Source organism: Camelus bactrianus, chromosome 1 (assembly GCF_048773025.1).
Source record: "Camelus bactrianus isolate YW-2024 breed Bactrian camel chromosome 1, ASM4877302v1, whole genome shotgun sequence".
Lineage (NCBI taxonomy): Eukaryota > Metazoa > Chordata > Mammalia > Artiodactyla > Camelidae > Camelus > Camelus bactrianus.
Window position 1 is genome coordinate 15,169,627 of NC_133539.1, and position 20,747 is coordinate 15,190,373.

The window sequence follows — 20,747 nt, forward strand, 5'->3', positions numbered from 1 at the left end:
TGTCTTTGTTGTTCTGAAACCTAATTTATTTGATATAAATAAAGCTATAACAGCTTTCTTTAGATTAGTGTCAGTATGGTGTATTTTTTCACATGTTTTTACTTTTAATCTGTTCATTTCTTTACGATTTAAGTATATTTCATTTAGGCAGCATATAGTTGGATTTTGCTTTTTATACAAACTGACAGACTATTTTTTAACTGAGTTATTGAAATAATTTAGATTTAGTGTGTTATAGATATGTTTATGGTTAAATCTTGTCTAACTGTATATTTTCTCTTAGTTTATCTTTTCTTTGTTCCTTTTTCCTCTTTTTTTCTGCTTTCTTTGGGATTAATTATGTATTTTCATGATTCTATTTGTCAGCTTATTAGCTATAAATCTTTCTTTTATTGTTTTAGTGGTAACTTGAGTATTTATAGTGTAAGTCTTTAACTTAGAGCCATCTGCTTTAAGTAGAGTTATAATACTTTATTTATATTGTACAAAACTTACAATAATATATTTCCACTTCTCTCGTGCTAAACTTTGTCATATTTTTGCCATACATTTTACTTGTACATATTTCATAAACCCCACACAATGCTGCCATTGCTTTTCATTTAAAAACTGAATTATCTTTCAAAGATATTGAAACAATAAGAAATGATGCTTATGTAATTATCTATGTAGTATATTTCAGTTGTTTTTCATTTCTTTGCATAGATACAGATTTGCATCTAGTATTATTTTCTCTCTGTCTCAAGGGACTCTTTTTATATTCTTGTAGCACAGAGACACTGGTGATGAAACTGTTCAGATTTTATACATATGAAGACCTCCTTATTTTGCTTTTATTTTTGAGAGAATGTTTCTGCTAGGTACAGAATTCTAAATTGACAAGATTGTGTTTCAACACTTTAAAATGTTGATCCATTCTCTTTTTGATTTGACTCTTTCCAATCAGAGACACTGATGTTATTCTCATCTCTCCTCCTATGTACATAACACATGCTTTTGTTTTTTATTGTTTTTCCACAGTCTAACAGCTTTTAAGATTTCCTCTTTATCATTGATTTTGAGAAATTTAATTATGATATTCCTTGGTATAATCTTCCTCATTTTTCTAGTCCTTTTTGGCTTATTGATATTTTTGGATCTGTCAATTTAGAGTTTTCATCAAATTTAGAAATATTTGTCCATTATTTCTGCAAATATCTTTCTTTTACTGAGGCTTGGTTTGATCTCTAAAAGTTTGGCATGAGTTTTCTAAAAATATCTTCCAGATCTCTTCATAAATTTTTGTACATATGCAATATAGTTAAAATAATCATGTGAATGTCTTTGCCTGCTAATTCTAGCATCTATGGTAATTCAGGTAAGTTTTAAGTCTATTTTTATTCTCATCATGATTTGTATTTTCTGATTCTTTGAATGACAAAAAATCTTTCAGTGGACCCCAGATGTTGCACATTTTGCCTTATGTTTGCTAAGAATTTTTCTATTCTGATAAATCAACTCAGCTTTATTCTGGTTGCAATTAAGTTGCTTGGAAACACTTTGATCTTTTCAGGTTTTGCTTTTAAGCTTGTTTTTAGGCACAACTGGAAAGGTGCTTGGACTAGGAATAAGCACTTTCTACTGCTGAGGCAACTGCCATCTGAGTCCTCTACCAAATAACCTGATTCATGAGTTTCTCCAGTCTATCCAGCAGACACAGGCACTATTCCTCATCCTTTGTGAGTACCTAGCATAATTAACTCTAATCTCTTCCTATGGGTGTTTCCTTGACCTCATGGAGTTTCCTCGCATGCATGCACCAACTCATATTCAGATGAGTAACTGGGGCAGAACCTGCAGAGTTTCCATTTTGTCCAGCAATCTCCTCTCTAGTACTCATTCCCGCAAACTCCATTGACTTTATCATCCCTGTACCCTCATCTCTGTTTCTCTCTCTCTTGACCTCAGGGTTTCCACCAGACTTGCCTGTGTTTCCTCTCCTTACCTGGTGGCATGGAACCCCTCTCAAGGCAGTAAGTGGGGGCAATTATAGGGCTTTCCTCATTTTTCCCTCTAACAGGTTACTGTCTTGAATTATATCATATCTAGCTCTAGTGCCTTAAAAACCATCATTTCACATATGTTATCTGTGTTTTGATGGTTTTATGCAGGAGTGTAAATCTGCCAAATTACCCCATCTTGTTTGAGAATAGAAGTCTCAGTTCTCTTTAATATGACACCATAAGATAAACCCATAGAGAATATTATTTCAATGCCACAACATTGGGGCAATATTAATATCTGCAATATTTAAATCACTTATTCTGATTCTCACTAAGTTAATCCAGGTGAACCTTGGTTCTTCTAAGTATCTTAATCCTCCAAAGCAATTGACATTTCTGACCCCTGCCATTCAGGAGCAAACCTTAAAATGCCTTGTAATTAAAATAAATTAATCCTTTTTTGCTTAAGGGTAAAAACTTAGGGGAAAATACAGGTTATCACACTATTTCTAATTTTTAGCAGAGACTTTATATATATGTATACACACATATATATGTATATATATGACAGAGAGGGAGGCACAGAATGAAAGAGAATGAAAGAAACAGAAAAGGAAGTGATATGTGCACTTGAAATTTCTCTCTAAATGCTATTTTTCTAGCTAGGATTTCAGTGCATATAAAGTTCACAGGGCATAAAGCCGTTAGCAATTTTACATTCCTACTATAAAATAAAATACATGTCTTCTTTTTTAGACCACTTAAAAGATTACCAAAACCAAAAGGGTGTACAAAGACAGACAATCATACATTTAATCATCATTAAAAAAAAAAAACACTCTGTAGCAGAAATCATACTAATTTTTCAAGTCTCTAATAATGAGTTCAAGATGGACTAACCACAATTTGCTGAATCCTTGCAGATTCTGTATTGTCTTTAGGACAAGAGACTTACACTTTCACAGTATGTTTTTCTTCAAGAGGCCTCAGATCACTGAGACTTTCTCCACCCTCATGAGTTTCACCATGAAATGATTCACCATGGGTGGGGAGTGTGGATATCACTCTTCATAAGCCCACCAGTGTGGTCTTGGCAGTTACTTGAATCTACTGGAAAAATGGAACAGAACACAAGGAATCCATCACTTTATAATTTTTTTTGCTACACAGGAACTAGTCTTACAATAACATTCTGCATGAGTGCAAAAAAGTCTTACAAATATGTGAAATATATATTTTTTAATGTTTTCTGTTTTATATAGATGTTTATCTCTATTTGGAGTCTATCAGAAATATCAGTAGTAAAATTTACTTACTGGAAATTAGAACCATCCTCTAAGACCACCAAACCAAAGTCATTTAGATTTTAAGATTTTTAATCATATCTTAAATTTTGCCAAGCCAATTTATTATATATTAGGGGAAGAGTCATTTTCCTGATAATGCAAGAAAGGAAATAATCACAGAAAAGTACCGCCCTAACCAGCCCTCACTCTCTGGCTTTAGCTTGAAATAACATCAGTGGCTAGTCTTGCTCCATCTTGTGATGATCAACAACTCATAAAACTGCGACAGGGGCAAAATTTTTATCTTTGTTTAGCTCACATTCAAAAGTAAATTGAAAGAAAACTGACCAAAGCTAAGTAGCTTTTGTGTTAGTGAAAAAAAAAAATTAGCAAATATAAATGTTCAGATTGTTCTTTGGGATATTTTTAATACATGTCTGTAAAACTTGGTTTATGATATTTATTGAATGTGTTATTAATCACTTTTGAAATCTTGAACAGAAAAAGAGAAGAATTTACAACAGAGTATCTGTTTTGATTTTAAGTGTCTGATCAATAGGCCTGTTTTCTCAAATATGGAAACAGCCGAAAGGATGCAAGAAATCAACAGGCCTGTGGAGGTGTGTGAGCATCACACTTAGTAATGATAAAAGGTGGGAATCAGAAGTGGCTGAGATGCATGGTCATAAATGAATTCCTAATGCCATAACCAATAATTTAATTTTACCCACCAAACTGCTGGTTTCCCACCTCGAGGAAAGTACCTGGCTTACTACAAGGCTCCCATGAAAGCAGAAAGCAAGAGGTTTCAGAAAAGACTGAGCTAAGCTTACTGAGTTTGCTTTGTGATAGTTCAACACATTGTGAAGTACATATTAATCTTCATTCCCTTTATACCAATATTTTAATCGCATTGCTTAAAAGCTGCAAGACATCCTTGCATTTTAACCTTGAAATTAGACTTTTTCAACAGTGCACAGTGGCAAGTAACAATAGTGTGAGTTTCCTTTGTAAGTGAATACATTTAACAGATGGATTTCACATTACAAAAAAATAAAATTTCATAGCCAGAAAGATCTTAGTGATATCACATGTAAATATCTCCCCTAATGAATGAAGAAACTGTAGCTCAGAAAGGTGAAGTGATGTGCCCAATATTCCCCAAGATTTTGATGGCAGAAGTGGCCTTGAAACACATGCCTTTTCACTGCCGTATTTTCTTGGATCGTGAACTTCACAAGAACGTCTCAGGTTTCCTCGCCCTCGACCGTCACTCTGTAGGACATGACGGTTAGAGCAGGCTGGCCTTCTCCCAGGTTGATTAGGCTCTGATAACACACCAGCAATTTAAGGTCGGCTTAACTTGTTCCTGAGGGCAAGCCATCTAAGAAGAATACCTCTATTCCAGGATTTTTCTCCAGTATTTACTGTGTGAACCTGGTTGAGCTCCCAGGTGTAATTCTGACAATCTCCCCCATCTTATGGATCCAAGAAGTGGTGTTGATTTTTGAGTCTGTTCAGCTTTTCACGTGTTACTAGGATGGAGTGGCAACTTCCAAGCTCTTGACATGAGGAATTAGAAACTAGAGATTCTATATTTGTTTTCATATTTTATCTTTTCAGTAATGCCAGATGTTTATAAACATGACTAAAACTTAGAAAATCCAAGGATACAGCTGTTCCATTTTTCATAACCCCAAGAGAATTAATATTAAATTCACCCTCCATTTTTACCCAAACTTGCATACATTGACACATTTTTTTGAATGTTTTTCTTCCTCTTTTTATGCTTGTAAATATTCTTCAATCTTTTAAAAATCAACACTGTTTTCTGGTTGGAGAAGTGGCTTTCACTGTGTTCCTCACAGCTGGGTGAATAGATTTCCTTGGGAATGCCATCAAAATATAAGCCCATCTTCTGAGTGTTTTCATAAGTCATCATAAATGTTTTTTTTTTTTGGAGGGGGCCAGGATTTGAATTTTTTTACCAACTGAATGATGTAAAGATTACCGCATGAGAATGTTCCTCTTCGTATCATGAAGAAGTTGCCTTTTCACTACTTAAGAAAGAAAGTTTTCCTTCAAAGTCAGGGGGATATTCCTTTGTTTTCCATTCCATTTCTGTGTGACCACAAGTCCACCTCCTCCTAGAGGAGTCTCGGGTTGGGGAGAGAGTTGTGTTTCTCCTTCTCTTTGGGGCCCAAATTAAGCCCCAGGTGCTGTTTCTTCACACTTCCCATCAATGCTTTAATCATGGTGCAAACTAAGCTAAATAAAAACCAAGCCATTTCCTGCCTCATTCACAGTCTTCTGCGTATTATGGTTAATGGTCAAGAAAATTAGTCCCATTCATTGTAAAGATACTGTGTTTAAACAGTTTGTAAAGTGAAACCTTTAAATTTCCAATTATTTTCTATCCACATTAGAGAATGCCATTGAAATATCTGTAATATTTGATACATCCTTTAACACGGCGCTCCTTTAGTCAGAAGAAAACAAATTCTTCTCTTCCAAGGAAAAAGAAAAAAAAAATGAGGCTCTATGTTAGTATGAAAAAGAAAAAAAAAGGGGGAAAGATCTTATTAATGCCTTTTCATTGTTTCAATAAATCTATATTTCAAATAAATTTGAATGAAATATGTCCTTCATTTTATTTACGATAAAAAAATTACTATTAATGACTTGAAAACTATATAAAATGTACCAAGCTCAACCCAAAAAAATTATCACAACCCATTTTTCATTGCATATACTCATTAAAATTATTCCCAATGCAATTCATATTTTCTATGTGAAAATTAAGTATAATTATTGTGATAAGGATAATACTGAATTTTACCTTCATTAGTCTGCAAAGACAAGCTACTTGTTTGTTATGTTCATTTTTCTAGTATTTCACATTAGTTAAGGAGAAATATATTTTAAATATACTATCTATGGTATTCTTGAGTTTTAATTTTTTAATAAAATCTCATCTCCAGTGTAAAATATAATAATGAGAATGCTGAATTCAGCAGGAAAATGAACTTTCCATATCATATTCACTTTTTTTTTTTACCTGAATACCTACTTCTTTGGCAAATCTTGACTGAAAAATAAATGATAAGCATATAATGATCAAAGAAATTGGTAACTTTATGATTAATATTAGCACTCTATGTTTTCTTTAAGAAGAAAGAAAAGAAGTAGACATAAAAAACACAGCAATTGCTGCTATAATTTAATTCTCTCTTACTCTAAGTTAAGCAGTTTAGTGAGTAACCTATGTTATATCTATACAATTTTTTAAGTTATCAACTGTCTCTGTTTATAGTAAATATAAGCCAAGAAATTATGTCAGTTATCCTAGGTCACATCACCAGTAAATCTTAGAGACAGAAAACACATTTTTATATACACTTCCCTCAAGTATTAGTAGGAGAGACCAATCTACTATAACAAAGAGATTCCAACTGCAGTAACATAAGGGAAAAATGAGGCAATTTCTTTCTCCTTCTTATGTACAAGTTCGAGAAAAGCACGGTGGATTGTCCAGTGGCTCATCAACCAGGAATACATATCCCTTTTCATTTTGTGGTTCTGTTATCCTTAAGGCCTTGATGTACGGTCTCAGCTGGGCCATCAGCAGGAACTGTCAGCAGGATGGAAGAAGAAAGAACTTGAAGGAGCCATGTTAATAACTTTTTGCCAATAGAGTAGTTAACTGAAGGAAGGCTGAAAATGGAGTCTAGCTAGGCAACCACGTGCACAGTTCTCACTCTATTACCAGTGAAGAAAAGAGGTAAGGACTTGGCTATGGACACTTGGGAGTTGCCACCACAACACAGATTAATGTGATTTTAATTAGATCTACGTTGTTGGCCATCAGTCGTGAGCCTTTCTCATCATCTCACCACACAGCTTCAGAAGCCATCCACATATTTCAATTTGGCCATTTCAAAACTAATAAACTCCAAATCAATTTCATCGTAGCTCTTCTCTCCTAAACCAAAGTGTCTTTCTAAATGCACCACCTTGACCAAAGACCAATGACTAGTTTTCCAATCAGGAAATCTTTAAACTCTTTATTTTGCTTCATACGTTTCATTCATGAAGTCTTTCCAGATTTCTTTAAAGCAGCAATTATATTCATCCTTTTCATGAATAATTGTATCCATTATTTTTTTTCTTCTGTTATAATCACAGAGTAATCGTCCTTTATTAATATCACAAATTCAGATTCATTAACAGCCTACTACATGCCAGGTACTCTGCTTAATGTTGAAGAAACAATGATAAACAAAAATGAATAACAATAGCTATTATTTATATGGTACCTCCCCTATGCCATGTTCTATTCTATGCATTTAACATAAACTCACTTATTTCTCACAGGAATTCTAAAAAGATATTCAGATGACAACACAAGGATCTATAAGAATTAAGTAACTTTTCATGTTTATTTTCTAGAGCTTGGATTTGAACTTGGTCTCTAAAATCCATACTCTTCATCTAGTAGACTCTATGATCTTGCCTAATAGAAGTTACTGTCTAGTGAAAAACGTTACAGGGTAAATAAGTGTACAGATAAAATATTGTAACAGACTGTGATAATTGCTACAAAAGAAAAAATACAGTGACTATTTCAACTGTTAAGAATGTTTCTTGACTGGATAAATTTATACAATGGAATACTATTCAGCCATAAAAACTGACAACATAACACCATTTGCAGCAATATGGATGCTCCTGGAGAATGTCATTCTAAGTGAAGTAAGCCAGAAAGAGAAAGAAAAATACCATATGAGATCACTCATATGTGGAATCTAAAAAACAAAAGCAAAAAAAACAAAGCATAAATACAAAACAGAAATAGACTCAGACATAGAATACAAACTTGTGGTTGCCAAGGGGGTGGAGGGTGGGAAGGGATAGACGGGATTTTAAAATTGTAGAATAGATAAACAAGATTATACTGTAAAGCACAGGGAAATATACACAAGATCTTATGGTAGCTCAGAGAGAAAAAAATGTGACAATGAATATATATATGTTCATGTATAACTGAAAAATTGTGCTCTACACTGGAATTTGACACAGCATTGTAAAATGATTATAAATCAATAAAAAATTAAAAAAAAAAGAATGTTTCTTCAGGAAGTGAAGGAGAATGAGCAGGAGTTAAATCTTCCAAGCAGAGAACACAATGAGGACAAGGAGTCAAATGAACCAGGAAGAGCAGAACACCTTGGGAACAGAAAGACCACGCGTCTAGAGCTGAGACGTGGAGTGTGCCAGTGAGGCTGGAGAGTGACCAATAGGCCTGATCTTGCATCTCTCTTTAAGTGGTTTTAAATTATTACTTTCTTGTAACAGGCAATGAAAAATTTCTTATGCAAAGGAGTGACATCATCTGATTCAAATTTTAAGATCTCCCTCAGGTTGCTATGCATTGCATAGATTACAAGGGGGTAGCGTGGATGTGGGTAAAGCTTTTAAGGAACCAAGGAAGCAGTATCAGATGACAGCAGTTTGGACTAAAACGATGCTGATGGCACAGGTGGCAAGAAGTACATGAAATAAAGATAAACTTAGAAGGTAAATCAGTAGGACTGGTGATTGATCGGATACGAGCATGAGTGAGAGAATGTATTGTCAGGGTTAATGTCTGACTTTTAGCCCTACATCATGTCACTCATGGAGATAGGGAACCATGCCCTCAAGGGGGTCCAGGTTCGGGAATGATGATCTTGAGTTCAATTTTCGGCTTATTGGGTTTGTGGTGATATTTAAATATCCAACTGGACAAGTCTAGAAGAAAGTTGGATTATGTGAACTGGACATAAAAATTTGGGAATCACCTGAATGTTTAAGCTGAAAATTAATGAGATAATGAGGGTAATGAAAAAATATTGGCTAAAAGAGGACGATCTCTGAAAGGGAACTGGAACAGAATAGCTGGACAAACTGTAACTGGTTTACTCCCCAAACCTCCATACTTATGCATCTCACTTTATCCCACTCCTCTTACTATTCATTCTACATAATGTTGTTGGTGTAATTTCCTTTAAATATGTCTATCAAAAGTCACCAGTCCTGTATGCTGCTGCTAATTTTCTCTTACTGAATGCTTACATGTTTTAATAAGATATCATATGAATTTTTACTATAACAATTGTATTCAGATAAAAAGAACAATCCAACTGGGGGTAGGGGATTAAGAGGTACAAATTACTCTGTATAAAATAAGCTACAAGGATATATTGTACCCAGGGAATAGCCAATATTTTATAATTACTATAAATGGAGTATAACCTTTAAAAAGTTGTGAATCACTATATTGGATACTTGTAACATATAATATTGTACATCACCTATACAGCAATAAAAGAATAAAAATAAATTTTAAATTTGTTTAAATATAAGAAAAAACTTCATACTAAAAATATATATATAAGAATAGTTAAATAAATGCTCCATTATTTTTGTGTCACCAATTAGCTGCTATTTTGGAAATTGTAGAAATATCTTTCTCAGTTAAAAAAATGGTTAACAGAAATTAAAAAAAAAACATATCTTTAAAAAAACGCATTATCTTATCTTTGTTGTAAAGGTTTATTCTTAGAGCTTATGCATAGAAATTCAATAACAATTTTGGTATTAAAAAAACGTCTCATTCAAACTATTTTGCACTTCTCTCCAGCCACAACTGTATTAAAACAGACAGAGCAAATAACTGGATAGACAAAAGACCAGCCACTACAAAGAGCAAGAGAAATCACTGTGGTAAAAGAAAACAGATGATGCAGAAATTAGATACTAAGATCACCGTGGAATTTCTGAGAGTAACTATTGACTCAAGAGTGCAAGATGTTTTTGTCTTTAAAACATTATCTGTTGTAAATCTATCCCACTTCAAGCCCACACTACTTGATTGACTAATTTACCTTTGTCTAGACTTAATATAGTTCATTTCTTACATACATAAAAACGAACCCATGAAATAGATTCCAAATTTATTTTCTCCATAGGAAGACAAATAAAAGGGGGTGGGAGACAACTGCAATTATTACCTTTTGTTTTTATCAATGGTCTCACAAGGAAGAGCAACAAAAAAAGGTTATGGTTTTTTTTTTCTTTTTCTCAAAATCCATTGTGGAGAATATTCAGAGACACATCGATTCAAAAAATATTTGTTGACCAAATGTCCACTTCATTGTACTTTTTGCACCTCACTGTATTCCTGGTTATAAGTAACATATTAAAACCTTAATCATTTGAATTAAGTTTTGACGCACAACTTGTAACGATGAAGGCTAAAACTGATAGCAATTAAATTATCTATCTTAAACATACTAGTCAATTTAAAATGAACATAATTTGACAATGTTAACACATGTGTTCAAGGCTCCTTTTCTACACCATTTACTTCTAAGTAAATGTTCTGAGTCAGTACATTAAAGAGACAAAATCAGAAATAGTTTCCATTATTATCATTGTTGTTATTGCTATCACTATTATTTTAATTCTGTTATGCTAAATACCAGGGCAGTTAAAACACATTTCTCAATACTATGTAGGATGAAAAATAAAATCAGCTACTATACTCAGATCTGTTGGAAACACACCATCTGATAGGTCTATATTGTTCCAATTATATACATTTTGAAGCAACTCTAGATATCTAAAAGATTGTAAAAAGATAATTGACTTTTTAAACTTCAAAGCAATAAGAATAACTATAGAAATTATTGGTCGAGATAAAAGGAAAAAGAAAGCCAAGAAAAAGTGTCTCACCTGGGAGATTATTTTGCAGAGAACTTGAATAAGCTATTTGTTAAAAGCTTAGCTGACAGCTGTCATGTCTAATGGACTCATAATAACATTCAATTATGCTTAAAAAGTCATATAAGAGTGCTATTCTCTTCTATCCAAAATGCTGCATGATGATCAAAATGATAAGGAAAGATCTAGTTTCACACACAAAAACAGCTTATATTAGGAGCCACAATTCATTTTTTAAATCGGTAAAGAAAAAAACATTAACCAGCCTGAAATAAAGCATCATATTTGTGCACTTTTGATTCCATACAACTAGGAGAAAAAGGCCTCGCACACTGAGAAGAGCCTTGAACATGGAACCAGGAGCCTGGGTTTGGATTCTGGCCCATTAACTTTTAATGTTATTATTTGAATATCACATATTTAGTGCTTTCAGTGCTAAGACTTTTAAATATCTATTTAATCCTCACAATAATTGTGTGATGCAAGCCAAATAATCTTTAATTATTTATATAATTTATATACTTATGTATTATACATACTTATTAACATCTCTAACAAAACTGAGAGTCCGAAATTTTAAGAAATGTAAATTCACGCAGCTAGAAAGATGAAAGCTAGACTTAATCTGACTGACTAGAAAGATTCTGCCCTTAAATGTTATGTCATTGATAAATAATAGGGCATAAAACAAGATATATAGATATATAATATTTTATTCACTTAAAACGGTGTTGAAGTAACTAGATTATTAATTTTTATTAAAGTATGCACATATCTTTTTAATATTCTGTGTGATGAAACAGGAAGTCCACAAATACAATACTTGATATATTCCTATGTCATATTTGTCAAAAGGAACAGAAGTTATGTTTGATCTGTGAGCTGAGTCAGAGGCCTTCTTCCAGATATGCTATATTTGCTTGAAATACTAACTAATAGGTAAACTCAAATCCAAACAATTAATGGGTAAGTAAGTGTAAACTCTTAGTAGGAAGTAGATTTGACCTGCCTTTTGCAAATGAGGAAACTCAGGCAAGAGAGGGTAAGCCTTTCAAGCAGACACACCTACTGACTGATGAATCTTGTTTAGCATTTGGTTTATGTCTGCAACCAAAGCTAATGCTCTTTCTCCTTCACCAAGTGGTAAGTGGGTACACATGTCTCAGATGGGAGGGATAATTGATACAACAGACAATTTAGATAGCAGTAGTAAACAAGAATCAAGTCCATTCTAGTTGTTTTGCAGAAACTTTATAAAATTTTTCAGGCCTTGTTTTTATCCAGTCTGAACAGTGATCAGACCATTCGGCAGCTGCCTCCTCGTGTACAACTCCCATAAATCCACCAGGGCAGCTGAGAGGCTATCAACTGCAGCTGCAAAGGGAGACTTTGAAACACTGAAATCTGACCAATACCATTTGAACTTAGTACAGAATGATGAAATATGTCTGTGGCAAAATCACCCAGAAAAATATTCAAAATTGTTTTCATTTTTGAAACAAATTTGTCAAATTTTAAGCAATCTGTGTACATGACCTTGACTTGAAGAGTTCTGAAATTTCTTAAATAATTGTTTTTTCCATTCAGGAGACCACAATAGTAGAATTATTGCGGTTTTTTAATTACTGGAATTGTAATAAAAATAAGCAATAAAATAACTACTAAAAAATAGCAAGAAGAATGCATAAATTGCAACTTGACCAAAGTTAATTTCTAACAATAAATATAGGATTATTAATTTCAAAGACCCCCCCATTCTAAGAGCTTGTTGGAATATTTTAACTTAATTATATTTGAGATTTCAAAAAAAGTAAAATTTGATTGAAAAAGTACAGCTTTTAAAAGCTACAGCTTTGTATTGAATTCTTTGCACATCTGTAAATGTTAAATATATTATGATTCACCTTTAAAATGTGTATACTATTTGACCCAGCATTTTCATCTTGGGAATTTATCTTAAACAATAATTGAAGAGGTACATTAAATATTGATTGAATATACTCATTGTAACATTGTTTATATTATCAAATTTATGGAAAGTCAATTCAAGTTTATCAACACAGGATTGTTGAAATAAAATAAGATATTATGGGCACATAACATTTTGTGTGGAATTATTTTAATTGCTGTTTATGACAGAATTGAACGAAGAAGCAGTTTAAAAGATTCAACAAATGTTCCTATTTATATATATTATTTGTACATGTTTATTTCTCCTTATGTATGCAGAAAAGGATGTTAGGAGTTGTTTGTCAAAATACCAACAGTGCTTAACTAAGAGTATGGAGATGGAGGTAAATTTTTTTTTATCATTTTGCACTTTCTTATATTACTGAATTTTGTTTGTGATTGTATATTATTTTTATAATCTAATAAAGTTATTGTCATTTTTAGATAGTTGACAATTTGAATAAGTATGTGAACGGTTGAAAAAATAGCTTGATATTGGCATGTGGACACAAAGGTAGCTTTTTCTGCTTCCTCCTTCTAATATTCGTGTAAATACTTGCAATCATATGACTCCAATAAGCATATTAACATTAGAGATTTTAGGCATTTTTTTCACTTCATTTTCCTTATTTTCCAGCTGTTCCTTGATCAAACTATTTAAGTCCCTTTATATTAAAATTGGGAGATTAACTAGATTGAAAGATTTTGAAGAAAAATTAGTATCTAATATTAAATGTAATTATTTTATATTTAAAAATGTGTAGCCATCCAAAGTAACAAAAGGGAAATTAATTTGCTGTTTAAAGAGAATCATAAACATAAGAGGGGGTGAAAGTTTATATTCCTTACTTTGCTCCCTATATCCCACTCTGTTTTCTCTATTTTTATAACTCTAATTTTTAATTTATAGCACTTTTATCTACAAAATGAGTTTTAGAACACCTTTCAAATATCATGTGTTTTTAACAGACTCAGGGACATAGAAAAAAAAAAGCTATGGTTAGCAAAAGGAAAAGGGAAGGGAGGGATAAATTAAGAGTTTGAGATTAACGGATACACATTACTATATATAAAATAGATAAACAACAAGGGCCTACTGTATAGCACCAGGAACTATATTTAATTTCTTATAATAGCATATAATAGAAAAGAATCTGAAAATATGTATATATGTATATGTATGGCTGAATCACTTTGCTGTATACCTGAAACTAACACTGTAAACCAACTTCAATAAAAAACAAAATTAAAAAAAAAAATACCATGTGTTTTTCAGTTACTGTTTGAACTGAGGCCTTCATTAACTTGGTGTTTTATTTTGTGCAGTATCCTACATGACAGGTTTGCAAGCAAGATAAAATTTAAACTTATATTCTAATATATTATTTTGAACAAATTTAAATAAACACCAGGATATGTATACAGGCTTCAAGGACATATGATTTCATGGAGAAGAGCTGATCTTTTTTAGAATCATTGGCTTATGTACTTTTACTGGTACCCTCTGTAATTGGGATGTGCAGCAATAGGCATCATGATCCCGGTCCTTTAGCGACTAGGGATGCATTCACAGTTTTGGAATTTTAGGGGGGAACTGTGGTTCTATCCCTTCACAGAAACCTGCCTGGGGAAAGATTTAGTACAATTTCTCAACAAAATCTCCCTCACACGGACCCCTTCATTTTTCCATCATGGAGTCTACGAACCTACTAGTACTTGAGCTCATCTTTCCATCATTGCTCCCATTATAGACCAAGGGTTCCTCCACCATTCAATACAATCACTTTTTGTAACGATTTCCTCTTCTTTCTCCTTGAATCTCTTGGTATTCCTTCTTTCTCTGCCTCATTGGTTTCAGCTAAATTATTTAGAAATATATGTGTGTGTATTTCATCCCAAGAGACATAATCTACCTACCATATAATTTCACTCCATTTCTCAGGTTTTCTTAAGAGCTAAAATTTTGGAGCTGTTTCCAATTCACACTGATTCAACTTCCTTTACTATAAACTACTCAAAGATGGTTATTTTTGTTTATTTTTGTCAGCTCAGTTCTCAGTTGTGCATTAAAAAGCTTTCTTTTTTTTCCCTTTGTGTGTGTGTGTGTGTGTGTGTGTGTGTGTGGATACCTTTCTAACAAGTCAACGTTTCTGTGAAGGAAACTTCTGTGAAGGAATGCTGTACACATTATCTGAGTTCTCATCTACATCAATTATATACACTTGGCACTTACCATCCTGAAATGTGTTCTTCTCTTGGCTTCAAGAACATCTTGATTTTCTTGTTTTTTCTGTTTCTATAATAGCTAAATTGATTTAATCTCCTCTTTCTGACTGAAACAGAAGGAAGAGGGGCAAGGCACAACTACTGAAGGAATGACACAGCAATTGAGGACAGGACGAACTGGTTAGGACCAAGATGGTGGAAGATTTGACTTCCAGGAGATCTTGAACCTCATAGCACACCCACAGGCACCAGGACAGTTCCTGGGCTGACCATAAAAGGTCAAAAAGTAGGTGTGGGGGGTAATGTTTCCTAGAAATTCTCGCCCCTTCCCCAAAGTAGCTGGAATAATCCTCCTCATTAGCATATGAAATTACTAAACCCATAAAAACTAACTCAGCACCCGTGGTCATTCTCTATCTCTCTCTTGCCTCTGAGAGGGCTCACACTCTGTCTATGGAGCGTGTATCTCTCTAAATAAGCTTGCTTTCACTTTACTATGCCTTGCTTTTGAATTCTTTCCTGTGCAAGGCAAGAACCTATTCTCTAACAACATGACCTCTATATTTGGGAGCCACTAGAGTCCTGTCCTATTCTCTCCTGATATTTACTACCACCAATATAAATATATCACCATCCCCAACATCCACCTGAACTCCATTTTCAAGGAGGCAAATGCCCATTCTACTTCACTTGGATGCTAATAGGTGTATCAAATTTAACATGTTCAAGTCAAATAGAACTATTCATTTACCTCAAAAAACCTACTCCCTATTTTCTTAGATTCCAGTCCAGATTACCATTATCTCTTTCCTGCTGCACTCCAACATCTTCTTAACTGGACTTCCTGTGTTAACTCTTCTTCCCCAAACCCCCTGTCCATTTTCCCAGTAGCATCTCTTAAATCCTTGCAAAGTCTTTCCTTTGGCTTAAATTAGATTTCATACTCTTTATTCCCACATAATCTAGACCCTTACTACTTAGTCAACTTCACATCCTACAACTCTTAACCTCACCAACTATTCCTTCACTCACACACAGTTTCTAATTGTTCCTGGAACCCATTAAGCTTGTTTAAAACAGGACCCTATATTTGTGCATTTCTTTTCCTAATAAATTGTTACTGCAGCTCTTCACATGGATGGTTTGGTATTCACATTCTGGTCTCAGTACAGTTATTGTTAGAGCAGGCAGATAGCTAGATATGAGCAGAGAAAGGGGGACACAGGCCAAATGGCAGGAATTGGGCAAAAAAGGAGGAATAGAGGCCAAATGCAGGTAACCATTGCAATGTAAACAAAAGGGATCCTTGGGTAGACAGAAAAGCAGGAATCTTGGGACTGATAAGAGATCACACATTTTGGCACGAAAAGTGGCCTGGAGGCCAGCAAAGAAAGGTACAAAAAGTCAGGAATCTCCAGTGTCTGAATGTAACTTATTGTTCATTATGCCCTCATTATAATAAAATTATCTTTGCAGATTAAAAGTACCCATCACGCACCAACATCATGACACTTCTGATCCAGACTAAATAAGGACAAAAATCCATCTTCTCCTCTGGAAGGTAGACCTGGAATGAAAATCAGAGAATACGACCCCAAACCCTTCCCTCCCCCAATGAATAGTCCACCCCTTCATTTTCACACCCTATGTAACCAATTTGCCAAAGAAACTCAGGGCAGCTGCTCACCTGAGCCTGCTCCCTCTCCCTTTGAGAGTGTACTATCCATCCCTTAATAAATCTTCACCTTACTTTCTTAACCTCCATGTCTCGTCTCTCAATTCTTTCTGCCATGAGACAAGAACCTAATCACCAGCAACATTATCACAAAGACTCCTTTGAATGCCATTTGTAAAACATTCTTCCTCCCTTTTTCTCTCCACCCCTTGTCCTGTTTTATTTTCATTACAGCTTATCACTACCTGAAATTATGTTATTTATTTGTTTGATTGTTTATTCTTTCTTTCCACTACTATAAAAAGTAAGTTCTGGTGCTCAGGGCCTTTGTTCCCCTTGTCAACCATTGTATCCCCAACATTCAGACAAATAGCTGGCACATAGGAGATTCTCAATGAATATCTGTTGAAAAAACAATGATTGCATATTTCTGGCAAAAGTCACAATTGACCAATTTTAATTTACTTTCAACTGCTGAAGATCTAATTCCAGATGTAGAATAAAATCACTCCATCTGCTCTAGAGATAACCTAAAACTTCCTTTTCTTTGCTTACAAAATTAAATTCAAAATTCTTGCCTTAGGCATTCCACTCCCTCCATGTCAAACTGTGTTTCCTTGACCCTAGATCACACAGTCCTCCCACACACATGCAACACCAACTACCCTTCTTTCCCCCTCTTACTGCTGCCATGAGCCCAGGCACAGAAAAGCAGTGTAGACATGGTAGAGAAGGTTGACTCTGGAGACAAGATATTTACTTCATTCCCCTACTTCACCATCACCAACTGTGCAATCTTAGGTCAGTGGCTCAACTTTTCTAAGCTTTAGTTTCTGCATCTGTAAAATACAAATTAAAAAAAAAAAAAAAACCTGCCTGTCTCATAGGGTTGTCATGAGAACTAAATGATACAATGCATGTAAAGCACTGAGGAGTGCAATGTCACCACATCTCAATTTTGTTTTCTGAAAGACAGTAATATGTATACATAAAGAAACCAAAACTCTTTCAAGTCCTTCCCCTACCTAAAATTCTGTAAACACCAAATATTTATGAAGAATGTTAAACCGAGGATTTGTAAGAAGAAAGAAAAAGTTGGTTAATAAGGTTGCGGTAGCTCACAATGTCTAGCTCCTTACCTCATGATCCTGATAAAATGCTTGCCAATATAAAATCATGACAAAGCTATTTCATGGGTGTGAACCTTGAGAAAACTACTTCAACATCAAATTTTTTGGCTTAGTTTATTTTCACAGGTCATTTTTTGTGGGTTTCAAAATCTAATGATATTTCCACTGAATAATCTGACCTCCTGAGCAATCATGTATTTTTGTAAGGCCATCAAACTATTTCTACCAGAAAGGGATCTGTGTTATTAATTTAAAATTTCCTTTGGTTTCGAGGTTCTGTAGCACACAGTATTTCTTTTACTTTCCTTTATTATTATCGTATTATATTTTACCTAGTAGGCATCAATAAAAGATTTTCAAAGAAAATACATTTATTATACATAAATAATAAAACTCATTTTCCAAATACTTTTCACTTGAAAATGGTATTTTGTTTTATTGCTGCGGAAAAAAAATTTTAAGCTATAATAAAAACTCAGGTTATTTTTAATGTGAATTCCATTTAAGTACTAACAGAGTACTGATTAAAATTTATATAGTATTAGCAAAATGAGCAACTTTCCACTCTCTGGGGGCCGAGGGGGAGCAGAAGTCAGATCTTACATTTGTGTTTTGAAAAACTACATTTTTGCAACATTAATACCCATTTCATGCTAATAAACTTAAATTTTCAAACTTCCCATACAAAGCTATATCCCATATACACTAGAAATTCATTTGCATTTTTAAATAAAAGTACCCTATAGAGTTAAGTATTTTCAAGGAAAATGATAACATGTAACTTTTTCCAAAGGCTAATTAAATACAGAATATTTCAACAGAAAGATTCAATATTATACTGAAACTAATATGTCCCTATAAGATGAAAACCTCCTTTAGTTACTTAAAGCTTTAATTTTTTTTTAACTTCTAGCTATAAATTAAAGTACAATAAACTGGATTTACATTAATAAGGTTTCATTTTACAGCTGATATATATTTAAAAACCAGATCAACTCAGGACTTTTTTGTTTTTGTTTTTGTTTTTTTTAGTGCTGACTAAAGCACTAAAAACCCACTGCTTTCTAACTCTGCTTCTAACACAAAGAATCTGACACAACAAGAAATGTCTTGCCCTGCTCGTGTCAGTTCAAGTCAGATGTTTAACATTGCTCTAACATGGTGTTTTTTTGAGGTTTAATCTCCATTCAGTTCCACTTTTTAGAAAGCAATGGTGCAACTTAGTATTACAACAACACAAAAAATCCCAGCCACATGGTAAAAGCTGATCCAAAAACAAATGAGTAACATCAAAACCAGGCCAAAAATCATATCCCAAGAATTAAAAAAAAAAGAAATCTAGCAACTTCAATGGAAACTTCTACACTAGTTGGGTTCATAAACACAAAGTAAAGGTGGAGAAAGTCATTATTTTATTAACTCTGCTTAAGTACTAAAAGTAAGAGACCAAGGTAAGCTTTCTTTCTCTATAAGAAAGGCAGAGAATTTTTAAATTACAGGGTTACATTTTGTTAGTTAATGGTCTTTTAAACTAAGTTCTGTTGAAAGTATAATCATGTGAGCAGCTATATAACTTCCTGTTTATTTAAACTTTTCCTGAAGTTTTTGCCCTAATAAAACCTAAGGAATATCTTCTTTCAATCTTAGCATCATCTATTCCTTTAGATCATATTAAAGATGAGATTGAAGTTAACCTCTGTAGATGAAAAAACACTGACCATTTTTTTTTTCATAAACCAATTTGTTTTTTCTTAAATCAATTCTTTAAATAACTAATGCTTTTAGGCTCTATCTCTAAGTTCAGATAAGAGGGTTTTTTTTTTTTCTTTCCTGGTATGACAATGTTTTGACCAGAGTAATGTTCTAATAAACATCAATTAACTTTTATGTACTTTAGGAAATGGGGAGTAAGTCCCACATGCATCCATGTTGCTACACCAAACTTTTTCAATGACAAAAGCAATGTGCTTCTTCAGCCATAAAACAGTCAGCAACTTATTATTTGTGGCTCAGACATCTGTATAACTCTGGCTAACTTTTCTAACCTCTCAATATTTTATTTTTCTTCTCTGCCTAAAAATGAATATGGATTCTTAAAATTATATGGGTTCTTAGCAGTATATTCTGAATATCAATGAAATACGAGTATTCAATGACATAATAGATATAAAACCAACCAATAACACGACTAGCCAATAATGATATTTTTTCAAACTGTAAAATATGTAAATACAGAGGACTCACATTGGTACAAAGAGATATTAGGCTAAAGATGAGTTTTTCAAGAATACTTCTGAGATTCTACTGAAAAATACATATATATTCAAGGGCTTTCAGGGACATCTCTAGATTCTTTAAAGAAAAACTGCAATCATTTTTATATTTAATTAAAACTTATATTCTAAACTAACTTATGCTTTTAATTCTGCTTTGAAGTCATATTGTGACCAACTTCTACAATCTCTTTCCTTTGGTCAGATCATAAAAATATTGGAAAATATATTTTAAAATAGTGTGAATGCATTGACTCCCCCAGAAACACAAAAGAGAAGTTACTTTTAAGAATAAAAGCAGATGAGACTCAAACCAAGAGGAAAATGACTTCTTAAGATTCTTAGGCGACCCTGTGGAAGAGAATACCAAAAAAAGTGGGAACAGTCCAAAGGATTTCTATGCCTAAAGATGGTAGATGCTCAGAGTGAGGGATAGGCAACCAACAGGGACCACCTAGTGA

General features: G+C 33.5%; 1 long non-coding RNA gene across 1 annotated transcript in view; it reads right to left on the reverse strand.

Annotated features, from left to right (window-relative positions):
• Positions 1 to 3,100: 3,100 nt before the first annotated feature.
• Positions 3,101 to 20,747, reverse strand: part of LOC123617333 (uncharacterized) — an 80,323-nt gene continuing 62,676 nt past the window's right edge. Inside the window, exon 3 of the long non-coding RNA XR_006725456.2 lies at positions 3,101 to 6,899. This is a non-coding gene — a long non-coding RNA (uncharacterized LOC123617333). The remainder of the gene's footprint in view (positions 6,900 to 20,747) is intronic.